We start from the raw sequence: 8,028 nt of genomic DNA, 5'->3' as shown, positions 1-8,028 counted from the left end.
GCATATAAAGGTAAGTAAATTTATGTTTATTTTAAAAAATAAATCGTTGTAATGACGTTAACTTAAATAATAATAAATTCAATTAGTGAACACGTAATCTGATTGAAGTATGTTTAAAATTTACATTCACGATACGAGATGTTACACAGAGATATTTTTTATCTGTATCTGATAGATACATTTTATTTTCATTAAAGATTATTGCAATCAAATTCAATTAATAACAAACAATAATAATTTTTTCAAATATAAGAATCTATACAAAAACAATATACCATTACTTAAGAACAATAATAAACGAAAATGGGACACAAGGTGCAGATATAAAAACAGAATTGCAAAATTCAATAAACCATACTATGCCATGAACAGTAAATTCATAAATAGACAAGAAGTGTCCAAAGACACCAAACTTAGGACATTCAAAACAATATATAGACCAATTCTAATATGTGATTTGGGTATTGACAGAAAAGTAAAATTCCGGCTACAGAAATAAAAACCCATGAAAACTAAAACGAGTGACAAAATAATATGATATTAAAAACATAGATATACGAAAAAAACCAAATGTACAACCAACAATAGATTATATAGAGAAAAAACTACTAAAATGTGGATGAAACTCACGTCGGCTAAATGAAGAATATGGAAAGCGAAAATTGGATAAAACAGAGAAAGGTAAACCGTGGAATAAAATAAAAACAGAAATATTGAATGAACGAGGAATAAAGCGAATGATCTAGCTCATAATATCAACCAACACCCCACACCACAAAGTGTTTACAGATTATATATATTTCTGATTCGCTCAATCATTGGTATAGTATTTATTTTCACAAACTTCATAATAAGAATTAGCTCAATTATTTAGAAGTTATAATTGATTCTTCTCCATATAACTCGTTTCTAATAAAATATACATACCATGAGCTATATATTTCCCTCTATCAGACATCAAGCTCTTGTATATTCCCAACTGTAATTTTTGTTACCGAAGTCAATTCAGTACATTTTTCATGGAATACATGCTATTCTAGTTAGCATGAAAGCGCTGTAAATATGTCAATCTGATATGAACTATTTTCTAGGAAAACCGTGTACGAAAACGATGGCATTATTTGTAGCTTCAAAGAGAACAAAACTTAAGAAAGTTACTGCATAGGAAAATTTAGAATAAGGATATATTTCTATTTAGGATGAAATTTGCTTTTTATTCGTTGTCATTCGTCTACAAAAAAATAGTTTCAAGTACACGAGCTTACCAAATTAGAGTAATGAAGTCGATGCCGGATATTATTTGCTCATAGGGTGAACTGAAAAGTAAATGTACATTACATATGAGGGGTTCTATTCCCAAACTCGTCTTGTCCACTAACACAATTTTTCACAAATCGCAAAAACATTTTACTGGAATTACAGAAATGTAAGGTACCCAAAAAAGCCATAAAAGGTATTATCACCATAGGGTTAGTGTCTCAGCAAGAATTTGGATCTTGTTCCATCCATTTGGAGGAAATTTTAAAGAATTAGTTTACACGTGGGAGTTATTTTAGATATTTAAATTACACTAGCTATTTCACAAACCATCCAGACGGGACAGCACACGGTGGAACAGCTATTATCATTAAGTCTGCAATCGAGCATAACGAGTGGAGCCATACTCAAAAAAATATATACAATCGACTAATATTAGTATGGAAGTCTGGCAAAGCTCCCTGACAATCACTGCCATATACAGTCCAGCACGACATACAATAAGTAGCGCACAATACGAGCAGCTGTTTACCAAACTTGGCAACAAATTCCTTTAAGCAGATGATTACAACGCCAAACAAACGCAATGGGGCTCTAGATTAATAACTTCAAATGGCAGACATCTGCTGAAAGCTAGGGAAAGAAGAGGAATAAGGTCCATATCAACTGATGAACCGATCTATTGGCAAACTGATAGGAATGCAATTCCTGATCTAGTAGACTTCCAGAAAAATGTGTAGATGCAAAGTTTTGAACTATTTTCTAATCACACCCATCCAAATCATAGTCAGCAGCAAAAGCAATAATGGTGAAAGGAAAACCACCAAGATTTTGCAGCAAATAAACCAATTGGAACGACTTACGTGCTCATTTGGGTAGCTTGCTGCATCTACAAATTCCTTCAAAAACTGTAGAAAATATTTATAATATTGATGAACATGGAGGAGGATGAAACCGCAGACCATGTTATCTGTACGTATCCTGCACTCACACGAACGCATTTTAAGCACTTGAGCAAGCCTCCCTCAGTGTAATTATGAACTATCAGTTATTTATTTATTTACACCACCCTATAGCTCAAAGTACAATCAAAAAGAAGGAAAGACATACATGAAACTTAACAACTGAAGTCGTAAAATACAAGTGAACAATGGTACAATCAGATGGAGTGTAAATATTATACACACAAAAATACGAAAAATGTTATTATAACAGTTCTAGAATTTCATGATAACTCCGCCAAATACAAATAACGAGAAAATTTTCTATTAGAAATAGTGCCGCGAAAATAACTAGAGAGTTATGTATTTGACAGTGTTATTGATTCATTCGATATAATGGAGAAAATTTTAGGACATTAGTTCTAGCAACTGGAAAGTAAAATAAAGAGAGGGAATGGGTGGTAAATCGAGGAGAATTCTTAACAGTCAATTTTATTTGTCACAATTTTGATTTGATTGAATTTGAATGACTACTAGTCGCTAGTCGCTACATTGTTGAAACGTTCTAATAGTGTGTTTTGAGGTATTTCTTGTGGTGGATAAATATTGTCAGACCTGAACCATATTTATTTAACATACTTTCTGTGAATATCATTTATTTTTCTGATATGAGTTTGTTTGCTTGGGTCCCATACAAGAGAAACATAGTTTTGGAAAACGAATGCAATAAAAAGTGAAGATATGGTTTTAGCTTCGACAAACTACCTAGAGTTTTTCAGTACGAAACCGAGGTTCCTATGGGCTCCACCAAGAATAATAATAATATGCTCAACAAAGTTTAATTTACTATCAAATGTAACACAAAGATCTTTGAATGCTGCAGACGTTTTAAGCACAATATTAGAAATGCGATAAATGAAATGAGGGGGTTGAGTTTTCTACTAAAAGGTAATATATTAAACTTTGAAATGTTGAGAGGCTGAGAGTGCATGTTTATCGCAGCAATTAAAAATTTTATCTATATCAGATTGAAGTGAGTGGCAGTCATTCATGTTCGATATGGAATGATATAGTTTTAGATCATCAACATTATGATCTAATCCTGAAACAATGTCATTTATATATATTAGAAATAACATTGGCGCAAGTATTGAGCCCTAAGGCACTCCAGAAAATGCGTTAATTTCTATGGAGTTGAAACCATGGTTAGTAACTGTAAGTTTTCTATCCGTAAGTTATTACATAAAAAAGTTGGTAAATGAATCACTTAAACCAATGATGGATAGCTTAGTCAGAAAAATACCATGATCCAAGCGTTCAAAAGCTTTGGAAAAATCTGTACTTTAATTCCGAGACCGTAAATCAACCAGGATAAAAACCATTACATATGGATAATTTCACGTGGTGAAGGAGAACTTCGTGAAGTAGAGTTTGAAATTACTTAGAAAAGCTAGAAATATTTGTGATGGGTTGACAGTTCTCAATAACAACCTTATTAACACTAACATTAACATCATGGTTTTGCAAGAACAGACGCACAGTCTCATAATATAGAGGCTGATAACCCATAGGGATCAGATGAAAAGTTTGGTTTAAATTTTTTGAGACTAGTTAAAACTTCAGATTCAGTAAAATAAGTGAATTTTCTTTAATTGCTATTGGAAGATAAATACCAATATTTGCTAGTATTACAGCTTTGTGTAAAAATCATTAATTGTAAATGAACTGAAAATTGGACTAAAATTGTATAGTAACTGCGAAATCTATTCATGCTTTATGTTCCTTTCTGAAATCCTCTCTTCTAAAAGTAATAAATTATATTTGTACGACATTCGTAATAAATTTTTAATTTACCAAACTTTGTCCTGTTTTCTAGAAACGTTATAAAATGTGTGCTTCGGTTGGTACTTTGTTAGTAGAAAACCACATTAATCATCGTAAGTAACAAGTAAATTCATTTTCTTAACGTGTTGAAAGTGTAATCGTCTAGTTGAGTTTTATGCGCTCCCGTTCCGGAAATTTACGACGCACTACTAGACAGAAAAGAATATAAAAGGAGTGGACTCTGCCAGTAAATATTTCCAGATTCTGTAGTAGTCTCTTGAACTAATTTGTTATGTGGAAATAAGCGAAAAATATTATCCTTTCTAAATCCACCGCTCAACTTGTTTAGTTTATGGAATTTCACTGCTTATTCTCAATATTTTAGACTCTGAATAAGAGGAAAGCAAGCAGTGGCCTCTGTCACGAGTGTTCTGTCTAGACATAATGTTCACTAGGTATGTAGTGGTTCCTGGTCAACCGAAAGTTGAATAAAACTGTTAGTGTCAATTCAAACGACCAAACTTTTACTGCGAATGTTCCATTATATTGAATACATTGGATTTATTTTGGCTTCCATACTTTTTATGCACAATAACTAAATCAGTCGCCACATTCGCACACAAAAAATTTTTTCTGATTATATTGGAAAGAAAATGTGAAATAAGCATTCCTTGAATTATTCGAAGCAGTTTTTCCATACAATATACAGATTTCCATGGTTTTTTACACTTTCTACAAGAATACCTTGTGACTTGTCTCTTTTTTCTCAGTCATAGCGGCTACGTTTTTATTTCGCCGGTGGACAATATTTCTTCAGTTATATCTCAAATATGCCTTCATACATTAACATTGGTACTACTAGCCATCGTCTTGTAGTACTTGCACATTTATATGAGTTATACAACCTATCTACTACGTCTACGCTATTTATCTTTTTTAGATAAATTATTATGGTGCATAACGGATACTTATATTACTGATTCATTTATGCATTGACGTAAGACACTAATTTTGCTTCCTCATGGAAAATAAAGTCTGATAGAAGTAGTTGCCGTTTTTTACCATTCACAATCCTATTCTTAACCGATCGACCAGGATTGATTTCTGGTCTTCCAAACGGCTAAAAACCAAACCAAAACTAGTAAACCAACTTTGGGTATTGTGATATTCCTTCCGGTGCCATGTATTGAAAACCGCAATTTAACGTTTGCTTCAGAAGAATTTTAAACGGATTGAGGACCCTTCAACTGGACATAAATTGAGCATAAAACTTTCTAGTATCTACAACGGAAATTTTTATTGTTTTCACAGCTAAAAAATTAAGTTTCTGCTATTAATGTCCTTAAACATTGAAAATTGGGCATGGTTTCCCAAACATGTTGTAAAGTTGGTCTAATGAGAGATGGTTTTCAAAATTCTCCACAATTATTTATCGCTTTCTCTCTCACTAGTACTGAAATTTCAAGCAGACCCTTTATGATAGCCTCTCTAAAACTCAGTAGGCTCATTTTCGATTGAGTCGTTTCCCGATAGAAAAAAAAAATTGTGGACAAAAGTAACATCTGTCAGATGAAATATTATTTTCTTGTACCAACGAATCGATTTTCCTAGACAGCTATAATAAGACCTCAGCTGGTTACTTTTGTCGACCCCTGCCATATTTAGATTGTATCAAGAGATTTCTTTTGGTTTGAGTTTTGTTTGGTTATATGAATTAGTCGTCTGAATCATTTCTGACAATCATGGTAGATGATACTTCAACATTGGAAATGTCGCTTTATTGAGATGTGAAACACAAATAAATAATATTTCAAAAGTATTGATTCAATTTCATATGCATATAATGTTGTTCCAAATGTATTGTGGCGATACTCATATATCACAACATAGTCTAACTTCAAGATTTAACGACTCTATTGAAATGCCATAACTTCAAAATAGGATGAATTCAGAGACCATTGTCTTCCTCAATAAAAATTTCAAACTCATATCTATGGAATAAATACAAGAATAGAAAATTGAACATAAAGTTTAATATAAAACTTTGAAAACATTTACTATGGATGAGATGGAATAAGGAAAGAAATATAAAAAAAAAATAAAATTCTGTTGCGACCAAGTCGTCCAGAAACTGGTAGCAATATGCGAATGTTAGCAAAAGCTGGGTCTTATTTCAAAATGACTTTTATCTCGAAATAAGTCCGCAACTGAAGTTGACCCACATATTGACAAAGTTTCAAATACATCTTGGGAGTGTATACTGAACCAAACATAAAAACCGGGAATAAAAGAAGTTCTATCCAACAAAAATATCGTAACTTAGTTTCTGAGGGATAGAAATTTCACAAAGTGAGTCAAATTCAACGGTATGTGACGAGAAAGATGTATTGAACTAAATTTCCAAGTGAATAGAAAAATACATCAAGTATAGCGCATAGGAATAATTGGACGGATTTTTTCAATGATTGCATTTTAGCGACAATATTTAATTCTATAACTGAAATAAATTAGAGTGCTATGGTAGAAATCTAAACGGAACTCACAACTTTTGAGAAATTGAAGTTTGCAGAGGAAAACAAACTATCCAATGATTTCATACAAACTGAGGCGAACCATGATCAGTAACGAGATTTTTTGTACATTCCTTCAAATTTATTGATCCAAGATCCAAGTAACATTTACAGAATCCAATAACAAATAGAATTGAAGAGAACAGAGCCATTTGGATAAATATAATGAAGGGAATGAGGATTCTAAGCAAATAACTACTCGAGAATAGTGAAAGAGAAATGATGATTAACAAGAAAAAAATTCACTTTTCACTTAAATAGAATTGCATCAATAACTCACGTTATCCAGTCTAGACATTGTTATTGTTTCCTGGCAGTCAGTTCACATACAGTGTGTAGAAGTAAGTTCAAATAAATTCATTTTTACAGTACAGTAGAGTACAACTCGCAATGTAAGGACTCATCAATTATAGCTTGATATCTCTTCGTTCTCTTTATTCAAAATTTTTATCATTTTCAAGATTACTACCTCTATTAAGATATCATGACAGTAATTTGCAATAATATTCAACTGAAAATTCTCCCTGGAAGGGAAAACAGAAGAATAGACTCAATACTCATGATGTCATTCCGGCTTTGGTGAATTCATATCCTGAACCAGGTTACCCTAAAGGTCAAGAGATGGGGTTTCAGAAAGATGGAGCGGCATCAACAACGTTTGGCAGTACCTGAATACAATAATTCCCAAATGGTGGAATTTCCATTGCCATTATGTACATAATTTTCTTCTTCGTGTTGAAAAAACAATTGCATAACACTTACTGTCACCGCGACAAATATACTTCTTAAGGTCATCCTCACACTTTTTATGGTTTTTGAATTTGTACTATCTTTCGAGGTATCGATTCTAACTTGAGCTATTTCGAGCATTAGGCCCACCAGATCACGTTCCGAAATCGTGGGAGTTGTTGAAGAGGCGTGAAGCGAGAGAAACCATCAACGTTGATCGCTACGTCGTAAAATTACCAGTTATTTGTTAGTGCCTTACCTATTTCCACATTGTTTCAGTTCGTTGTTGATTTTTCATGAGGCATTCAGTGGTATTTCATTATTATGAACCTTCTCTGGTACATCGGTACGTCTCGTGGATAAACAGTGTTGCCGAACCTTTAAACAAACTCAACAACCACCCGAACGAGCTTGTAGTGAGCCTAATTAACGACAGTGAACCAATGAAAAGATTAAAATTAACAAAACCATAGGACTTGCAACATCACTTTTGAATATGAATTTTCATTTATCAAGTTATATTAGTTTCTACATAAACATACAAAAGAATTATCAAAGAAAATATTGAGGAATGATGCCGTTGGACATCAATCCCGAACATACTCATACTACATAACAAACAACCAACTTGCTTATAGTTCTGATGAAAGTATATATGTATATTTCAATTTAGGTACTGATTAGTAATAAGCAGAACAAAAAGATGA

This window comes from Diorhabda carinulata, chromosome 6 (assembly GCF_026250575.1).
Source record: "Diorhabda carinulata isolate Delta chromosome 6, icDioCari1.1, whole genome shotgun sequence".
Classification (NCBI taxonomy): Eukaryota; Metazoa; Arthropoda; class Insecta; order Coleoptera; family Chrysomelidae; genus Diorhabda; species Diorhabda carinulata.
This window is presented reverse-complemented; position numbering follows the sequence as displayed.